Source organism: Garra rufa, chromosome 7 (assembly GCF_049309525.1).
Source record: "Garra rufa chromosome 7, GarRuf1.0, whole genome shotgun sequence".
Lineage (NCBI taxonomy): Eukaryota > Metazoa > Chordata > Actinopteri > Cypriniformes > Cyprinidae > Garra > Garra rufa.
In genome coordinates, this window is record NC_133367.1 from 49,958,497 (window position 1) to 49,980,863 (window position 22,367).

The 22,367-nt window shown below is 40.4% G+C and overlaps 1 pseudogene; it reads left to right on the forward strand.

The window, feature by feature from the left end:
• Nucleotides 1-22,367, forward strand: part of LOC141338223 (NACHT, LRR and PYD domains-containing protein 3-like) — a 66,803-nt pseudogene that overhangs the window by 17,957 nt on the left and 26,479 nt on the right.

Sequence of the window (22,367 nt, forward strand, 5' to 3'; positions counted from 1 at the left end):
GTGACATTGCGCAACGACATGGATTTTCTAATACCGTCAATACCGTAATAAATCAATTATGTGCCTCGAATGGCTGCATTTACATCAATAATAGCTAATTCTAAATAATAAGGCATTAAATTTTCTTCAAACGTTCAGTTGTGGTCTGAATACCTGACCTTATACTATATATCTTGTTGTAAATAAAAAAGTAAAACATATTCGTATCAGCTTTGCAGGTGGTAGGTAAAAGGGGAGTGGCCATTAAACGACTGGTGAAACATCGTGAAGAAAGGTCGGGCCTGTAGCCTATACCAGAGGCGGACTTTTCCCGGTCGGCCAGCCGAAGGATTTACACAGCGGATCACAAATTGAGCGGGCGCGAGGCGAACTAATATTGTATATAATTTTCGCACTTTCAATATGCAGGGTATAGAAATTGCTTTTAACTGAGCGCTCGCGCTGTTTTTACTTTTAGTTACGATTTTGCGATAACGCACACTCTGTGTAAAGGGGGCAGCACATCTTATAATAGATATTTGTCAGTGAGTACAAGATTACAGAAAATTCTCCAGTCTGTTTTTGTCATCTCTCTTTACTTTCGACCCGTGATCATTCAAATCTAAAGGTCATTGTACACTGAGTCCGATTTTCGTATGCGTTTTTTTTTTTTTTTGTTTTGTTTGTTTTCTCATATTCGCCATCCTTATCAAAATGCTTATTATGGATGCGAACATGCAGAAAATCAAACACGATCCGAATTTTTTTATGACGGACGAAAGTTTCAGAGGCAGTGTGTAAACTCGATTAAAATAACCTGTATTTTTTTTAACGTGCAAAAATCTCGGACGAAAATTTCGTACTCATGTGTACAATGACATTAACTCCAGCAGCTGGTGTTGGATGCAGGGTTGCCAAGTCCGCGTTTTTCCCCACAGAATTGGTCTACTTTTAAACTGTTGCTATGGGTTGATTTCCCCCAGTTATTTAAAGGTTTTATATATTGCAGAAATTAAATTTCAATAAAAAATAATTTGTCTTTTGTTGTACACTAAGTAAGATCTTTAGGTTTTTTGCAAAATAAATATGTTGAGAATGGATAATACTCTCCCATGTCTCTTTTTGATAAGGATACATACCATTTACTTATTATATTATAAAAAATATTAACTGTATTCACATACTAAAGGGAGAGGACAGGCTACTCCTCCCAAAATGTACCAAAAAAAGTAATACCGTGATATTATACCGTCACCGTTCAAAAGATGAAAAATACCGTGATATTAATTTTAGGTCATATCGCCCACCCCTATGCTCCATACACCTGAATGTTCCGGTGGATCAGAGTTTAATAATGATATAAATGCTGTTCAGTTACATGTACAGACCCATCGTTATGTGTCTCAAGACCTCAATGCATCGTCTCAAGCCACAGTGTTTAATTTGGTTTTGTCTGTGCATGTTTTTTTTTGACTCTTAATGATTTGGTAACTATTGACTGCCATTATATGACTGACAGACTGCAATGGTTTCAGTTAAAAATCTTTGTTTGTGTTTTACTAAGAAACAAAGTCACCTACATCTTGGATCCCCTCAGAGTAAGCAAATGAACATCAAATTTTAATTTTTTTTAGTGAACTATTCCTTTAATCTGACATTAATCTGCTTATTTAAATGCTGTCCTTGTGTGTCTTCAATAAAATTTAAATTTGAAAATATTTTAATCTCACTGTGTGCTTTAATCCTTAAAAATTTATTTGTGTGGTGTTGATATTATTTTAGATGGAACCCAGATGATTGCTAGCTTGGCCCCATGCATAAGTTGCTGGGGCCAGCATGGAACCCATGGACAATCCCAGTTACAGCCCGTATTTCAGCCCATGTCGTAACCTTGTAGTACCCAAATCTGGGAACAAGATGGGTCTTGCGCATGTTGCCCAGTTGGGTCCCACCTAGTGGCAAGTGCAATCTAATTTGAAATCCATGTGGGCAGTTAACATGGGGCCATTATGGAACCCGCGGACAATCCCATATAGAGCCCATTTTTCAGCCCATTTAAGACCCACATTGGCCCTACATACAAAACTTAGCTGGGTTAAAGCTGGGACCGATGTGGGTCTTGTGCATGTTGCCCAGTTAGGTCCCACCTAGTGGCAAGTGTAGTCCTATATGAAATCCATGTGGGCAGTTAACATGGGGCCATTATGGAACCCGCGGACAATCCCATATAGAGCCCATTTTTCAGCCCATTTAAAACCCACATTGGCCCCACATATAAAACTTAGCTGGTTTAAAGCTGGGACCCATGTGGGTCTTAAGCATGTTGCCCAGTTAGGTCCCACCTAGCGGCAAGTGTAGTCCTATATGAAATCCATGTGGGCAGTTAACATGGGGCCATTATGGAACCCGCGGACAATCCCATATAGAGCCCATTTTTCAGCCCATTTAAAACCCACATTGGCCCCACATATAAAACTTAGCTGGTTTAAAGCTGGGACCCATGTGGGTCTTAAGCATGTTGCCCAGTTAGGTCCCACCTAGCGGCAATTGTAGTCCTATATGAAATCCATGTGGGCAGTTAACATGGGGCCATTATGGAACCCGCGGACAATCCCATATAGAGCCCATTTTTCAGCCCACTTAAGACCCACATTGGCCCCACATATAAAACTTAGCTGGTTTAAAGCTGGGACCCATGTGGGTCTTGTGCATGTTGCCCAGTTAGGTCCCACCTAGCTGCAAGTGTAGTCCTATATGAAATCCATGTGGGCAGTTAACATGGGGCCATTATGGAACCCGCGGACAATCCCATATAGAGCCCATTTTTCAGCCCATTTAAGACCCACATTGGCCCCACATATAAAACTTAGCTGGGTTAAAGCTGGGACCCATGTGGGTCTTGTGCATGTTGCCCAGTTAGGTCCCACCTAGTGGCGAGTGCAATCCTATATGATATCCATGTGGGCAATTAACATAGGGCCATTATGGAACCCGCGGACAATCCTACATGGGGCCCATTTTTCAGCCCATTTCAAACCCACATGGGCCCCACATACAAATGTTGGCTGGGAAGCTGCTGTCTGCTCGTTATTTTATGTTCTTTGATATCATTTCAATCAGCTGTATACAACCCTTTACTTAAAAAAATGGAATCACCACACTTTGAAGATGTTAACCCATTTTTTTTTTCATCACAAATAAATCACATATATTTTTTTTGTTTAATGATTGAACACATAAAAGATTAACCATGTTGCAAATGCCCCTCGTTGCAACCGCCCCCACTCTCCCCTACATATTCCTGCAGAGTTTTGCTCCAACCTTGATCAAACTGTATCTGAAATCAACCCTATACCCTCATTCACTATTCCCTACATTAGGCCACTAATACAGTTCACTTGAAGGAGAGAATGAAAGCAAGTGAGTGAATTCAGACACTGAGTGCACCGAAAGGACTGGCGTTTTTGCAGAGTTTGTGCTGCTTGCTGTTTAATAATCATTTGAAAGTGGCAGCTGGCAGCTAAGATGAAAGAATTTCTCTTGAACTGGAACTTGTCATGAAAAATATGTACAAATCTTAATAAATTTAATAAATAAAATGTAAGTTTTACATTCTGTAAAAAAAGGACGAACCAAGACTATAAAATGCTGGGTTAAAAACAACCCTATGCTGAATAAAATATGGACAAACCCTGTGACTAGGTTTAATGTTCAACCCAACCTTTTTTATTTAACTCAGTCATTGCTTAAAAATGAATATATTTCTTATTTAAAATGAACCCAAAATAGGCTGTAAATGATCAACACCTCAGTTTTGTGGTACATTATAAAACAGTATGCAATAATAATGTATTTTGTAATTTAATTCAAATTATTAAACGGATGCCACCTTATTGGGATAATAAAACCCTCCCTACACCTACCCCAACTCTAGCCAATATTTATTGTCAATTTTTCAATTATCTCTTATTTTTTATTGAAAATAAAGGCTTTTCTGATGTAATGGGATTTGAAAAGGGAGAAAAAAAAGGTCAGCAAAAGTCAGATTCAAACTCGATCAATAAATTAACCAATAATTTACCATTTATTCATAAGCTGAAAAATAATAATTAAATAATAAGCATTTTCTAAGTGCTTAAGAATAAATGTTCATCTTTTGATTATTGCTGATGCCTCTAATAATTAAATTGTACTCAAAAGTCTGTAAAATCATTGGCATTAACTAAATGACATAAATGTATGTAAAATTACAAAAAAATTATCAGTAAACAATACAATAATAAAACTGTCAGATGATAAAATTGTCACGGTGAGAAGGAAGGGTCTGGGTCCAAGTGCAGGAAGAGGGTTTTTAATTAAACAAACAAAATAAACATAAACCAAAAAGGCCAACACGGCACAAAACTAAACATAAGAACTTAAACACAAAATAAACAAGATCTAGAACATAACTTGAGTCCGGGAATTCAGGAGCATGAAAAACAAACATGACACGAGACAATGCAGACATGAATGCAGAGTGAGTGGAGATGATACTTATAGTCCTGATAGTAATTGTGAACAGGTGTGGGTGATCAGTGCTAATGACAAAACAGACGTGAAGAATCAGAGGAGTGAGTGCAAACAGCGACCTCAGGTGGCTGAGGGAAAACCCACAGCCCCGATCATGACAGTACCCCCTCTCTAGGGAACGGCTTCCAGACGTTCCCAAAACCAAAATTCTGGAGGGAGGAGGAACGGTGGAAGGTGCATCAGGGGGAGGGATGGCGGGCCAGGCCCATGCAGCGGAGTCACGTGAGCGGACCTCACCGCCAGAGGAACGCGAGCTGGCCTCGCCGCCAGCAGAACATCAGCGGACGCTGCCGCCTGAGGAACGTGAGCTGGCCTCGCTGCCAGAGGAACGTCAGCGGACGCCGCCAGAGGAACGTGAGCTGGCCTCGTCGTCTGAGGAACGTGTGCTGGCCTCGCCGCCTGAGGAACGTGAGCTGGCCTCGCCGCCAGAGGAACGTGAGCTGGCCTCGCCGCCAGAGGAACGTGAGCTGGCCTCGCCGCCACCAGAGGAACGTCAGCTGACGCCGCCGCCAGAGGAACGTCAGCGGTCACCGCCGCGGCCGGAACAGAGAGAGCGGTCAACGCCGCGTCAGGAGCAGAGAGAGCGGTCACCGCCGCGTCCGGAGCAGAGAGAGCGGTCACCGCCGCATCCGGATCAGAGAGAGCGGTCACCGCCGCGTCCGGAGCAGAGAGAGCGGTCACCGCCGCGTCCGGAGCAGAGAGCGCGGTCACCGCCGCGTCCGGAGCAGAGAGAGCGGTCACCGGCGCGTCAGGAGCAGAGAGAGCGGTCACCGCCGCGTCCGGATCAGAGAGAGCGGTCACCGCCGCGTCAGGAGCAGAGAGCGCGGTCACCGCCACGTCAGGAGCAGAGAGAGCGGTCACCGGCGCGTCCGGAGCAGAGAGCGCGGTCACCGCCGCGTCAGGAGCAGAGAGAGCGGTCACCGGCGCGTCCGGAGCAGAGAGCGCGGTCACCGCCGCGTCAGGATCAGAGAGAGCGGTCACCGCCGCGTCCGGAGCAGAGAGAGCGGTCACCGGCGCGTCAGGAGCAGAGAGAGCGGTCACCGGCGCGTCAGGAGCAGAGAGAGCGGTCACCGCCGCGTCCGGATCAGAGAGAGCGGTCACCGCCGCGTCAGGAGCAGAGAGCGCGGTCACCGCCGCGTCAGGATCAGAGAGAGCGGTCACCGCCGCGTCAGGATCAGAGAGAGCGGTCACCGCCGCGTCAGGAGCAGAGAGAGCGGTCACCGGCGCGTCAGGAGCAGAGAGAGCGGTCACCGCCGCGTCCGGATCAGAGAGAGCGGTCACCGCCGCGTCAGGATCAGAGAGAGCGGTCACCGCCGCGTCAGGATCAGAGAGAGCGGTCACCGCCGCGTCAGGATCAGAGAGAGCGGTCACCGCCGCGTCAGGATCAGAGAGAGCGGTCACCGCCGCGTCCGGAGCAGAGAGAGCGGTCACCGGCGCGTCAGGAGCAGAGAGAGCGGTCACCGGCGCGTCAGGAGCAGAGAGAGCGGTCACCGGCGCGTCAGTAGCAGAGAGAGCGGTCACCGGCGCGTCAGGAGCAGAGAGAGCGGTCACCGCCGCGTCCGGAGCAGAGAGAGCGGTCACCGGCGCGTCAGGAGCAGAGAGAGCGGTCACCGGCGCGTCAGGAGCAGAGAGAGCGGTCACCGGCGCGTCAGGAGCAGAGAGAGCGGTCACCGCCGCGTCCGGAGCAGAGAGAGCGGTCACCGGCGCGTCAGGAGCAGAGAGAGCGGTCACCGGCGCGTCAGGAGCAGAGAGAGCGGTCACCGCCGCGTCCGGATCAGAGAGAGCGGTCACCGCCGCGTCAGGAGCAGAGAGCGCGGTCACCGCCGCGTCAGGATCAGAGAGAGCGGTCACCGCCGCGTCAGGATCAGAGAGAGCGGTCACCGCCGCGTCAGGAGCAGAGAGAGCGGTCACCGGCGCGTCAGGAGCAGAGAGAGCGGTCACCGCCGCGTCCGGATCAGAGAGAGCGGTCACCGCCGCGTCAGGAGCAGAGAGCGCGGTCACCGCCGCGTCAGGAGCAGAGAGAGCGGTCACCGGCGCGTCCGGAGCAGAGAGCGCGGTCACCGCCGCGTCAGGAGCAGAGAGAGCGGTCACCGCCGCGTCCGGAGCAGAGAGCGCGGTCACCGCCGCGTCAGGATCAGAGAGAGCGGTCACCGCCGCGTCCGGAGCAGAGAGCGCGGTCACCGCCGCGTCAGGAGCAGAGAGAGCGGTCACCGGCGCGTCCGGAGCAGAGAGCGCGGTCACCGCCGCATCAGGAGCAGAGAGAGCGGTCACCGGCGCGTCAGGAGCAGAGAGAGCGGTCACCGCCGCGTCCGGATCAGAGAGAGCGGTCACCGGCGCGTCAGGAGCAGAGAGAGCGGTCACCGGCGCGTCAGGAGCAGAGAGAGCGGTCACCGCCGCGTCCGGATCAGAGAGAGCGGTCACCGCCGCGTCAGGAGCAGAGAGCGCGGTCACCGCCGCGTCAGGATCAGAGAGAGCGGTCACCGCCGCGTCAGGATCAGAGAGAGCGGTCACCGCCGCGTCAGGAGCAGAGAGAGCGGTCACCGGCGCGTCAGGATCAGAGAGAGCGGTCACCGGCGCGTCCGGAGCAGAGAGCGCGGTCACCGCCGCGTCAGGATCAGAGAGAGCGGTCACCGCCGCGTCCGGAGCAGAGAGCGCGGTCACCGCCGCGTCAGGAGCAGAGAGAGCGGTCACCGGCGCGTCCGGAACAGAGAGAGCGGTCACCGCCGCGTCCAGAACAGAGAGCGCGGTCACCGCCGCGTCCGGAACAGAGAGCGCGGTCACCGCCGCGTCCGGAACAGAGAGCGCGGTCACCGCCGCGTCCGGAACAGAGAGCGCGGTCACCGCCGCGTCCGGAACAGAGAGCGCGGTCACCGCCGCGTCCGGAACAGAGAGCGCGGTCACCGCCGCGTCCGGAACAGAGAGAGCGGTCACCGCCGCGTCAGGAACAGGACGCGCAGCCATCTCAGCGTCAGAGACAGGGATGGCGGTTGTCACCACATCCCCGCGAAAGAGCGTCTCCGCCCCCGCCGCAAAGCAGGGACCCTTCCGTGCAGCCTCGGCACTGCGGGTGTCCAGTGCCGCCAAGCAGGCATAAATGAACTCAAACCGCTTGGCCGACGCCGCCTCGAAAGACATCCCGGCAGTGTCAGGAACAGAGCAGATGGTCACCGCCCCCAAACGTGCGTCCGCCGCCTCTTCAAAAAAATTCCTCCCCGCTGGACCCATCAGTGATGTCTGCATTCTGTCACGGTGAGAAGGAAGGGTCTGGGTCCAAGTGCAGGAAGAGGGTTTTTAATTAAACAAACAAAATAAACATAAACCAAAAAGGCCAACACGGCACAAAACTAAACATAAGAACTTAAACACAAAATAAACAAGATCTAGAACATAACTTGAGTCCGGGAATTCAGGAGCATGAAAAACAAACATGACACGAGACAATGCAGACATGAATGCAGAGTGAGTGGAGATGATACTTATAGTCCTGATAGTAATTGTGAACAGGTGTGGGTGATCAGTGCTAATGACAAAACAGACGTGAAGAATCAGAGGAGTGAGTGCAAACAGCGACCTCAGGTGGCTGAGGGAAAACCCACAGCCCCGATCATGACAAAAATGGTCAAATGACTGGCAACAATAGCTTCCTCCTTATTATAACACTGTTATTTTACAAGTGTTTCCTGAATTATTATGATCAAACACATTTACTGTATAAATAAATGAATAAAACATCAGCAACAGAACATTAAACACTAACAGATCTCTCTAGATCTCAGCATCTTCACTCATTACAAACCAGTCGGACTTTATTTCTTTAATACAAAACTTATTATTGAGAATTAACAGCGGTTTCAGTGTTGCAGTTCAGTTTAACAACAGCCAAAGTACACCTGTGAGGAAAGTATATTCAGGTGTTTTAACTTGGAATAATAAAGAATAAAAAATCAATATTATGAGACTCAAACTCCTCCTTGTCAGGTGACACTTGAAAGTGAAACTATTACAGCAGGATCTGTTTTGTCATATGAGGAAGTAAACTACGTTAAGAGAGAAAAACACAGTGAGTAACACAATTTCACAATCATCTTTGATAGACAAAATCAATCCTGAGACTGGTTTAAAGTACAACATTAAACATAAAGTACAACATTAAGCAGCTTTAGATATTTTTTTAAGTAATTTAAATGACATTAGAAGAGAAAAAACAGGGTCTGTAAATGGTCAGATTGCACCTTTACTTTCATTTTAACACAGTGCTTGTCTGAATTTGTTACGCTGTTTATGAATAATTTGATTCTGTGTAGATAATGTCAGTATGAAATAGTTTTTCATGAGTGCAGGTCATTACTGTGAACTGACTGTTGAGACAGAGCTGGATTTGAGGAAATTAATTTCTGAGATGATTCATAACTCACTCTGTGGATCAACATCTGGATCTGCTTTTAGATGAAACCATGGCCTCCAGAATGAATATCTTTAAAAAACATGAAACAAAGAAAAAGACAGTCAAGAGGTGAGAGAACTTAAATTTTTTTGCATTTTTAATGCTCAGAAACAGTAAATGTGTTTCTGTCAGAGCAGTGTGAGATTTTCAGAAACAGTTTGTATTGCTGTTATATTTCAGTCTGTGGCAGAATCAATCTCCTGAACCCAGCTGTGTGTCCATGAAGAGTGACGCGTCAATGGGTCATCCAATTGGATTCAGTTTGGGAGAATCATCTGCTGATCTGAGGTGTTGTTTAGTTTACAGTATAAGAAATATATGATATTCATTCATTTACTGATGTGCATTAAATACATTAGTATATTTACAAAAATGTTCAATATTTGTCTAACTACAGTCAAAAACATAAAGGACCAGAATCACAAACAGCAAAGAAGAACTTAGACTCCATTTTCAAGGTTGGTTTTGTGTGTGTCCATCCCAATACAATAATCCTCTGGGTAAAATTATTTAAAAAATTATCTGTAAAATCGTCTCTGGAATAGTCACATTTACTTCCCTACCCAAAAAAAGTATTAAGAAACTGAGAAATCTGTGAAATTTTCTCTTTAGTCATATTTACTTTCTAACACACGTAAGATATTAGGTTACTAAAGTAGAGAAGATGAATCCATATGTAACCTGACTGCTGCACAAAGATGAACATCAATCTAGCAAACAGACAATCCAGTCAAACTCCCTCTTTTAACCTCAGTATCTGTAGACGCTGATGTTTGAGCATACAGTGGAAGTTATTATCAGATGTGAATAATTCAGTGATGTTTATAAGTATTCATGCTCTAACTCTTGTGTATTGATCCTTTGGTTCACTTTCTCTGTGACTGAATAGATGTTTATTGTTTGAATATTTACTATGATTTCAGGAGATTGAGCACAGAATCGTCTCTGAGTTAAAGAGTTTTAAGAGACTACTGAGTCCAGATTACCCAGAATGCTCTGAAATAGACCATTATGATGATGAGGGTCATAACAGAGTCAGAGAGGGGCTTCTGAAGATCACACTGCTCATCCTGAGGAAGATGAACCAGACAGACCTCGCTAACACACTACAGACCAGTAAGAGCTCTGGATCAGCAGATTATAGCCTGTATTTTTATGATCAACCTTCTGTCTTCAGTCGCTAATGTTCCTGAATGTCACGACACATCTAACATATCAAACCTCAAAATACATTTCTAAAATATTGCTCTGCCGATAACAACAGTTATTTCCTTTGCTCAGAACTGATGCCTGTGTATCAACAAAAACTCAAATCCAGACTCCAGGACAAATATCAGAGAATCAGTGAAGGAATGTCCAATCATGGAGACTCAACACGTCTGAATGAGATCTACACAGAGCTCTACATCACAGAGGGAGGCAGTGGAGAGGTCAATAATGAACATGAGGTGAGACAGATTGAGACAGTGTCCAGGAGACCAGAGACACAGGAAACACCAATCAACTGCAATGACATCTTTAAACCCTCACCTGGACAAGACAAACCCATCAGGACTGTGCTGACTAAAGGAGTCGCTGGAATTGGAAAAACAGTCTCTGTGCAGAAGTTCATTCTGGACTGGGCTGAAGGAAAAGACAATCAGGATGTTCATTTCATATTTCCACTTCCTTTCAGGGAGCTGAATCTGATACAGAAAAATCTCAGTCTTGTGGATCTCCTAAACCACCTTCACACAGAAACCAAAGAATTTAAGTCGTCAGATTATGAAGACTACAAAGTCATGTTCATATTTGATGGTCTGGATGAGTGTCGACTACGTCTAGATTTCCAAAACAATCGGAGCTTGTCTGATGTAACAGAATCAGCCTCAGTGGATGTGCTGCTGACCAACCTCATCAAGGGGAATCTACTTCCTTCTGCTCTCCTCTGGATCACCTCTCGACCAGCAGCAGCCAATCAGATCCCTCCTGAGTGTGTCCACCAGGTCACAGAGGTACGAGGATTCAACGACCCTCAGAAAGATGAATATTTCAGGAAGAGAATAAATGATCAGAGTCTGGCTGATAGAGTCGTCACACACATCCGATCATCAAGAAGTCTGTTCATCATGTGTCACATACCAGTCTTCTGCTGGATTTCAGCCGCTGTTCTAGAGAGGATGATGGGTAAAGCAGAGAGAGCAGAGATTCCCAAGACTCTCACACAAATGTTCACACACTTCCTGATCTTTCAGACCAAACTGAAGACACAGAAGTATGATGGGAAATATGAAATCAATCCTGATCAGGCTAGAAAGACTATTCTGTCTCTAGGAAAACTGGCTTTTGAACAGCTGGAAAAAGGGAACCTGATCTTCTACGAGGAGGACCTGAAAGAGAGCGGCATTGATGTCAGAGAAGTGTCAGTGTACTCAGGAGTTTGTACCCAGATCTTCAGAGAGGAGTTTGGACTGCAGCTGGGGAAGGTGTACAGCTTTGTTCATCTGAGTATTCAGGAGTTTCTTGCTGCTTTATTCAAGCTGCTGTCCTTTTCTGAACAAAACACAGGACTGAGGAATGAGTTCAGGTCACCAATGACCAGTTTACTGAAGAGAGAAGTGGACAAGGCCTTACAGAGTGAGAACGGACACTGGGACCTTTTCCTCCGGTTCCTTCTAGGTCTCTCACTAGAGTCTAATCAGACTCTCTTACAAGGCCTCCTGAGAAAGACAGTAAGCAGCTCTGATATCAATCAGGAAACAGCTGAATACATTAAACAGAAGATCAGAGAGAATCCCTCTCCAGAGAAATCCATCAATCTGTTCCACTGTCTGAATGAACTGAATGATCGCTCACTAGAGCAGGAAGTCCAGACATACCTGAGCAGAGGAAATAGATATGATTTCTTTGGAGCCAAATGTCTCTCTGGAGTGTCTCTGTCTGCTGCTCAGTGGTCGGCTCTGGTGTTTGTGTTGTTGAACTCAGAAGAAGAGCTGGATGAGTTTATACTGAGTAATTATGATCCATCAGAAGAATGTCTCCTGAGGCTGCTGCCAGTGATCAAAGCATCTAGAAAGGCTGAGTGAGTATTTTACATTGTCTTTGTTTTATTGACATTGTTTTATACGGTATAGGTTTGTGTTTCTCTGTGTTACTGTATATTTGAAGGTCTTTCTTATTTGACACTCAGCTATCATCATAAAGCGCTCTACTAATGACCTGATGAGTTGAATCCAGTGTTTGATTAGAGAGATTTGTCTAATCTGTGCAAAGTCAATATGCCTTTAGGAACAGGGTTGTGACTCTCTGATATTATAAAAATTGGAATTGGGATCATTACCAATCACTTAAAAGTTACATTCAGATCTTTAAAAAAAAAAAACAAACTTAAATTCAATCTAATAATTCATAAGTTATTAGCAGAGGTGGAAAGAGTAATAAAATATGCTACTCAAGTAAAAGTACTGTTACTTCAATGAAATTTTACTTAAGTACAAGTAAAAGTACTGGTCAAATAATCTACTCAAGTAAAAGTAAAAAGTAACTCATTTAAAACTTTACTCTAAGTAAAATTTAGTGAGTAATTTTTTTATTTATTTTTTTGAACAGCAGTGCTGGGTGGGGGATTCTAGTGTTCAGGGATGTGATTTTTCCGGATTAATCCGGAATTCCGGATTTTTCGACCTGAAAATGTGACCTATGTCACGTATTTGTGACTGTTCGCAAATGGCGGATGGCGAAGTATGATTCCGGACCGCAAGATGCGTCCATGCCGACCGTGAAAGCTTTTGACATAATAATAATAAAAAAAATGCCAAACGCTATTTCTAATAAATACATTTATATCAAGCACACTAGGATCTTCCGTGCAGTGAGGAGAGGAGAGATCGGCAGACAGATGTAGCTTTCAGTGAGTGAAAAACGTTGATGGAAAATGCATTATTTTGGGGTTACGTCGCAAAATATTGTAAATATATCTTTTTATACTGTATTTTTATACATATTTATATTTTAAACCACGACGGTGAGCCAATGGAAATCACACAAGCAACGTGAAAACTGCATATATTAAAGTGAAAGTAAAAACAGCGCTTTCAGCATCTAATGTGCACATTCTCTAAGATACAATGATAGACGAATATACTTCATATGCTGATATTAATTTACTTCCCTAATATTTCTCTTCTGCAAAATAAAAAGAAACGTATTTTGTGTAGGCTAAGGGTTTTTAAAAAGTCAGTTCTTGAAATAAAGCTCTTCATTTTTATTGATGACTGTAGTGTTATTAGGGTTTAAGAAAGACTTAATTATTTCAGGTGGTCTTAAATGTGAGGACTAAAAGGCAAGAATTGCGATGAAACTTTATAAGGTTATCCATTGAATAAATATGAGCGCTGAGCGTTTCAAAGTCATCTGCGGCGCTGCTTTGTGTATCATTCTGATAGCACCTCCTGCTGGAAGAGAATGATCTGACATTTTTAATCAGCTCGTACGTCTACTGTTGTCAAAAAGACCAATGTAAACAAATCAGTCCATGGTTTTAAGCACCAAACACGTAGAGTTGTAAATGTTATCTGATGGATCGACAAGATCATGTGTTATACAAATTTAAACAATTTAGGCAATAAAATATATGTTAATTAATATAATACTTGATTGACAATAATTGTTTCAATTAATATAAGAATTGATACTTTTGACTCTTGAAGGCTGGAATGTAAATTTTATAATTTAAGAAATCTTTTTTGTTTTGTGAAATCTGCATCTCATTTTAATAATTTATTTATTAAATTTTGTTCAGGTCTTTAAAAAAGTATTTAAATGTGTAGAATTTAAGATAAAAAACAAAACAAAACATAAATAGTTTTTTATATATAATTGTCTGGACCTCGGCTGGTGTGTAGGGTTCATTACTGGACCTCGAGCTGTTTTAGTTGAAGACCCCTGGATTAGATTATCGATTTTGAGTGATTTTCTACTATGGCAGGATGTTTAAGCTGCATTAACATTAACTTACTTGTATTTGCTAGCTATTAGGGATGCTCATTTCGGTTAATTTTTTTCGGGGGGGGGGTGTTGTCTTAGTATATTTTCCTGCTTTTTTGTCCTTAGCCAATCACATGCCTGAGTGTTATTCAAAAAAACAAACAAGGGGATATACTTGAGGAAACAACTTTACAAATTAAAGTGCAATAAAAACTAATAAATAAGATACAATAAAAAAATAACCATATAAAACATTTAGGCAAATAATCCCATAAAACTTTAAATATCACACTCTCTTCTATGGGTGAGCATTCATTATAAAACACTCACAGGACAATAATTTGGACAACTAGGCAAATGTTTTAACGCAAAAATACGCTAGTGATCAGAGCCCAGAGAACGCGCATAGTTTGTGAATCAATAGCGGACTTATGCGTGCAGAATGTACGACTCTGATATACACGAGTGTTATACATTAGGTACGTACAAGTTTGTTATTACCTTGACATTAGCGCGACGGTTTGCTTCATACATGCAGCCGAGAGATGTAACTCTGCAAAACTGTCCGTCTCCATCTTTCTTGAGTTAGCGCGCTGTGTTTGTTCTCCCGCTCACCAAACAATCAGTAGTTTCCGGTGCGCGATCCCCTCCTTCCCTCCACGCACATTTTTTATAATTTATTATTATTATTATTATTATTATTTATTTTTTTTATTTTTTTAAGTAACGGATGATATTTAAAATGTAGTTAATAAGAATATTTAAATGAAAACGTACTTAAGTAAAAGTAAAATTACAATATTTAAAAGTTACTTTAAAAAGTAGAAGTACACAAAAAACCTACTCAATTACAGTAACGCGAGTAAATGTAATTGACCATATGCACGAATTACTTCCTTGTTTACTCAAGCCAGCTAAGTCATTTCCGGTCAACTGTACTGTGCCGTAATATGAGCGTACTTTGTTCGTTTTCTCTACATAATCCATTCACAATCGAAGAAAAGTGTTGTTTGTCTAAGAGGACCAAACGTCCATGTACACCGTTTCAAGAATGACAAATGCCAGTTTAAAAAAATACGCAGTAAATCGGCTAAATATGCGCGAGTCATTGCTATGATTGACAGTAATAACCGGACCAAACAAATGACAAGCTGATGTCAAAAAAAGAGCTTAAATGATTCAGACTAATTTCACAGTAACAAAACTACAGCAGTAGCAAGTTTGTGTTGGTTAAATATAGGCTATTAAATAGCTTTAATAAATATTTTATATAATATATAATATAATTTTATATTTAAATAATTTTAAGATAAAACTTAAAAGATGTAGTTATTAAATTTTATAAAATATTTCAAATTCATATTGATTCATATTGAGTGCATTATTTAATTATTATACCATCAATATTTAAATGTATTTGTAGTGAACTATATATTAGTATTTAAATAATTCATCTTTATTGGCTGTTTGTGTGTAAGCTTAATGACTTTCTGCACTTGCTATACTATATATATATATATATATATAAAAGTACTACAATTTATTATACTAGTAATTTTATAATAAATCGAAAAGCAAGACGTCTTGAAAAATATATAGGGATTTTAAAAGTCAGCTTCATAATAAATAATCCTCTGCTGCCATCTATTGGTTAAATGGGTAATTCCATAAATAGACGTTGTTTTCCGTGAAGTCATTTTTTTTCCGATGCCGTTTTTATGAATGAAAAGTGAGTCCCTGAAGTACATTTGATTTCACAGCTGTAGAGTTAGAAAATAAAAAAGGCTTTAAAATATTGTAAGATTTTAAAAATGTGTTCATGACTATGAAGGCAAGTTAGTGATTATCAAGAATACGATTAAGATGTCCTTGAAGAGAATTATCGCTAGCTAGTTAACGTTAGCTTAAACACGTTATGATAGTGTTTAGCTGTCAGTATTTAAATGTTCAACTATGCAGATACAGAGAGTACGGGATTGCCAGGCTCCGCATTTAAATGATATGTTGTTAAATAATATGAATCTGAATGTTCATGCCACAAACATTGTTTATAATGTTGCAATTATAATTTTTCTCAGTTTCTGATAAGAACGAGGAAGTAGATGAGTCTCAATTAGTGTCCACCTAATATGTAGCACATAGAAAATGAGCTTCAGCGGAAGTTTACGAGCTGGCTTATCTTTATGCGGAAGTTCTAAAGAACGCTCCGTGCATAAGGTCAATTCGTTACTTTCCACTTCTGGTTAATGAGCATTGAGAATAGCTGGATGGCTGAAACGTCTGCTCTTGCTCTATTAAAATCATTAATTCTGTTTGTTAAAGACTTTGTCTAGTTTTTCAGAGTGTTTTTCTCTTCTACACTTCTGGTTACTAGACAAAATGTTTTTTGGTGAAACTGGGGAAGAACAGTGAAAGATTTTTAGTCAATGCCACTCAAGGGACAATAGATGCAAGCATGTAGTCATGTGACATTTTACTTTTTTTTTCTCCAGAAAAATATGGTTACTGTTTGGTATGCAGTTTGTTAATAAAGATAACGTCTATTTGAAAATGTGCTTTATCGTTTTCGGACGTGTGAGAGCCATATCGTCAGGGGGCGTTCTGCACTCATCAATCCGCTCGAGAGCGCTCTCACCATGGCCAGATTTTCTGGAATTTACCGATGTCTCTGTAGTGGTTACACAGGGCTGCCACCTCTCACGTATTCAGTGCGAGACTCACGCAATTGACTCCAATTCGCGATTCGCTCCAGGGCGTATTTGTGTTTGTGCTCTTGAAATCGCCAAAAGACAGTGTTTTCGTAGCGCTGAGCAATGTAGCCAATCACAGACATTTATATTGATCTAGAACGCCTGTGATTGGCCATTGTGTTCTGAATTCGCTCACCTCTAAACGCCAGATTGCACTTGTGGACTCTCACTGTAAATAAGCGGTTCATTGATAATAAAAGGACTTTTGCGATTAACTGCAGCGACACGTTTTAGTGATTATCAAGGAAGGGCTATTGCGCACACCAAGGCTACGTACAATCCGTTTAGAATTTGAATAAAAGTTTTGTTTTTCGTTCTGCTAACAGCTGTATATCTGGTACAAGAAGCAGAATTTCGGGAGTGATAAATCCCTCATGAATGAAGGATTAATTTTCGAATATGAGAAAAATATAATTCCTCAGAACAGCAGACTACAGAAAAATATTTGAATTTTCGTGTCAAAATATATATTGTTTTAAATGCAGTTGCAATTATTTATAATGACTAAATCTAGGAATTCTTTTACTGCACATAACTTTTTACCACAACAAGAAAAGTAAATAGTTTTGCAGCACTGCAGCAGTTATTTTACGTTATTTCGTGATAAAAACACAGTATGACATTTTTATAAATATATAAAAAAAAAATAACAAATAATTTCACAATGCTGAAGTCAGATCAAATTTTAATAAAAAAAAACTGCTCATGCGAACATGTGTGTAGCACCTTTTTTGTATCATGATTTAAAATGCAGTGTTTAGTTCTAATTTTCAATTTATTATTATTTTTTAATTGCAAAAACAGTTTCATTGCCAGAAAAAAATATATATTTATGGCTGGTAAATTCTCTCAAATCACCAAAAAATGTTGTTTGTATCATGAATAAAATGGCAGATATGGCAAAAAGTTTTAGGCCCTGCTTGTAAGTGTAGAAATTACAACAAAAGTATTGGAGCTCTGAATTGTGAACTCTCAAAGTGCACCAGATAGATGAATTTAACTGTAAAATGTACAACATTTTCTTACGGGGGAGCATGCTCCCGGACCCCCCTAAAGACACTGTGGGAATACTCACTCCAAGCTGAACTCAAAAGTTGGCAGCCCTGGGTTACACATGACATGTAATTCGTTGTGAGTAAATCTAAGGGGCAGTCTTTGGTCTCATTTATCTATTATTTGTTCCAGAGAAGAAGATAGTTTATGTAGCATGTTTATGTCAATTCAATGCTGTATATCAGAAAGCTGCCTTTACTCTTTTCTAGCAACTTTTTGATAGCTGTTTTTGTTGTTGTTGTTTATTAAATATTATTACTCAATAAATAAAAATGTAAACTATATTTTAAATGATGTATTTAATGATAATTGTTTAGTATTAAGAAGCGTGCCTGTGTTCGTGATGGTGATTTTAGTTAACGTTACATTGTTCCGCCTTTAGATGGCGACAAGAGACTGTTTTATGAGTGAACAGTTAAAAGTGACTTTGGGACTTTTAAACTGAAAATTTAAGCGGAAGTTATGTTTAGCTTCAACAACAGTTTGCCACAGCGAATAAATGGACTGAGCAGCAAAATCACCTTTAACAGAAGAATGGATGTTAATATTTTCTTCAGTAAACTTTTAAACTAATGTCATATGATCGTGAATATGAATAATGAATCAGATGCAGGTCCGTTAATCACTTGCTCAGTCCATCTCTCTCTCTCATAATACTCAAACATGATACAGTGAGGTTTTAATACAGTAATCATAGGCTTTTAATGAAGCAACTCAACTTTCCTTCGTTACTAGTTCTAAACTGACGTTTTGGAATTAGTGAGATTTGTAATATTACTTGCATATCATTGCTCTTTTGTTGATTCTGATTGCTTTCATTTTCCTCATTTGTAAGTCGCTTTGGATGAAAACGTCTGCTAAATGACTAAATGTAAATGTACTGCTGCACAATAAACGGGCTGAATACAAATTAAAATATAGTTCAGGGTTAAGACTCAAGTCATTTTGGGGAATATTTATGGGAATATTTGGGTCCTATTTTTTGAGTCAAATGTGAATTTATTTAATTTTGAGTCTGAAATCTATTAAAATGGGACTTGACTCTGAGTCTCTCTCAGTGCCTGGTTTAATAATTGATATCTATGATATGTATTACATCTGTGTTTATCAGCAATTACATTAGACACATGAGTCCAGCACTAATAACTCATCTTTAGTTGTTCTGTTTATTCTCTGCAGTCTTTCCAGCTGTCCTATTACACAGAAAGGTGTTGCTCTGATTTCTGCTCTACTGGAGGATCCACACTGTAAACTGGAGAAACTAGAGTGAGTCTCATCACATCTCAGTAACTATAAGGTTTGGAGTAAAAAGTAAAAACTCAGATGTGTTTTCTGTAGCAGTGGTTTTGTTTGCTGCCCTTTCACCCTCAGTTCAAACCCTTTTAAAATAAATGTATAAATAATTAATAAATAAAAGTAATTAAATTGACATCTTATTAATTGCAATATTTTGATGAAGCCTTTAGTGTTTGTCTTTAATATCACAGCGGCAGTGACTGCTAGAATCTAGAAGTGCTTCTTTCATTACTGCACACCAGTATTAGAGTACAATCGGGCCAAAGACGCGTGTCTCCTCAGAGTTATCAGACAAATGAATATTGAATGCAACTTCCAAAGGGAAAATATAGAAATATAGATCTTGTGAGTGATATCATATTTCTAAATATTTATCAATTTCATGAATAACAGATCTACAAATACTCAGTGGCACCAAGACTTGAATATTTTAATCTGTTTGAAGAGTACTTATTTAAGAGGAAACAGCATTCATAAATGCTACTTTAATAGAGTGATGTCTATTTTACAAATTTCCCTGCCCTCTCAACCACCTCACAATCTCAAAAACACCAGAGTAATATGTTATACTATAATGTTACTATTCATATTTTAATATTATTGTCTATATAGTACTACACATGTTTTGATGAACGAAAATGATGAACTAGTTCAGTGTCAGGAATCGTGTGGTAAAGTGCATTTCAATTAGTTTCTTAGCTTGTGCTTGTTCTGTCAAGTTGAAATCTCCATAGTGCCAATCCTGGTGTATAGGAAAAGTAGTGCTCATACAAACACACAAACAAACACACTCTCACCCTAAAGATTAAACACAATCTCAGAGATCATTCATGTTCTTCACTCTCTGCAGGCTGATTAACTGCAGTATTGGAGAGGAAGGCTGTGCTGCTCTGATTTCAGCTCTGAGATCAAACCCCTCACACCTGAGAGAACTGAGTCTGAGCGGTAATAAACCAGGAGACTCAGGAGTGAAGCTGTTGTCTGCTCTACTGGAGGATCCACACTGTAAAATGGAGACACTAGGGTGAGTCTCATCACATATCAGTAACTACAAGGTTTGGAGTAAAAAGTAAAAAAAAAAAAAAAGTTTTTTGTAGAAGTGGTTTTGTTCGCTGCCCTCTCGCCCTCAGTTCAAACCATTTTAAAATACATGTAAAAATTAATAAATAATCATTTAATTGGCTTCTTATTAATTGCAATACTTTGCTGGAACCTTTTTTTCAACACCAGCACTTTAGTGTTTGTCTTTAATATCACAGCGACAGTTACCTCATATTGTTACATAGACAAACTACATTTTGGGGCGTTGAATTCTTTCTTGAAAAACAATTTTTGAAAACCTATTTCTTAATATTGAACGAATAAAACAGGAAAAACACAAAACTTGTAAATAAAATAAAAATGTTATATATATAATTTAATAACAATAGTCTACATATGAATGGGTGTTCATCAACTGATTGCATGTCGTCAGAGTTTACAGTGTTGACAGCTTCATAAAAAATAGTCTAATGGAAGCGCTGTAGTTTTGCTGTATATAGCTACTAAAAATATGAAAAGTATAGCACACAAATAACATTTTAATTTACTTGCATTTTTGACCAAAGACAGTAATTGATTTCATGAATACAGGAGCCTGATTTTTGTTTGAATTGTCAGAATCTATAGTACATAACAAATAAAATAATATGCAAACAAATCACAAACATTTGCAGTCAAGACTGTGAAAAAACAAGTTCTGAATGTAAAACAGATTTGTCCAGGTTCACATTTAATGGTTCACATCGATATTTTATAACTTGAGCCAAAGAAAAATAAATGACTTGCACTAAACAATATTTCTATGAAAACTATTTTATAAAATCTGGCACGAAAGTATATTTTTCTTGTTGAAGAAAGTCAATGAATTTAAATTTTAGTTGTGATCTAAACAAAAAGATATAGATTTAATCAAAGCAAGAATTCCCATTTAAGAAATAATATTACAAATGATTTATAATTACTACAACTGACTTCCAGTCACAGCCTCAGATGAAATCAACTGAAATAAAAGCAGAGGAGGATTAAACAGCTCCACACACAGCATTACCAGCTTCACACATTACTAACCAGGGCTGCGTTTCCCAAAACCAACTTTGGTCACAAGTTCAGTCGTTACCAACAGAGTTCAACAGAAGTTGTGACCATAGTTGGCTAATGATGCTTTTGGGAAACGCACCCCAGTTTGACTTTATTTGTCACACAGAAGTTCACACTGAGAATTAACAGAGGTTTATTTTCATAGTTTTAGTGAATTTCATTTGAAGGTTACCATTTTTTGAATAGTGTTTGCTTTAGTTGGTCACTAGGTCATTGTCTTTATAACATTGTTTTTTAAAGCACATTATCATAACAAAGAAAAATTCAGATATACAGATCTTTGAACATCACGAAACAAGCTACTAAAAAATCACAACACAAATAGCAAAAACTAAAGCAAATAGTTAGTATAAAAGAAAATACTAAGACAATTCATTTATTCATATTGCAGTGCATTTTGGGAGGCATGGATGACTTTTGATTGGTGCTCCCAGAATGCACTGCAGCATAAAGCATTTTGCTTATTTTGAGGTTCATTTGCTGATTCTTAATGAATGTGTGTGAACAGGTCATATGTGCAAAGTGTTTTGGGAAGCATCATATTACCAGATTAAAACATAACTTTAACGACAATATAAAATTAATTTAGCAATCACACATTTAGACTCTGGATGAGATCAGTGTATCAGGCCATTACACGACAATTATGTCATTGTTAATAACCAGCCAACACCACCTGATCATGTTTTCTTTTGGCTTTTTTGAGGCCAACTAAAGGAAACACTGACCACATTAATGTTGACTTTAAACAAACCATTCAACATCTAAACCTCTGTTCTCAATAATAACTTTTTTGTTAGACATATGACAGAAATGAAGTCAAAGCGGTTAGTAATGCGTGAAGCTGGTGCTGCTGTTTGTTTAAAAAAAAAAAAAGTGTTGTTTTTATTGTGAATATAGCCTACACAAATATAATAAATATTTAGAATAGTTTTGAAAAATGTCTTACTCTTAAAATACCACAGAAGGAGTAGCCTATTGTTGAGTAAAGTTGTTTCCACATTTATAAGGGAGGAATAAATCAAGTGATGGTGTCGGCGCCTCTGGCAGTTAAGCATTAGGCTACTAACTGGACAACGCAGTCTGTTCATTGACAATAAAATACAGCCAATACAGGTAAATAATTACAAAAATACAAATTGACAAATCTTTTTCCTGTTCATGAATAA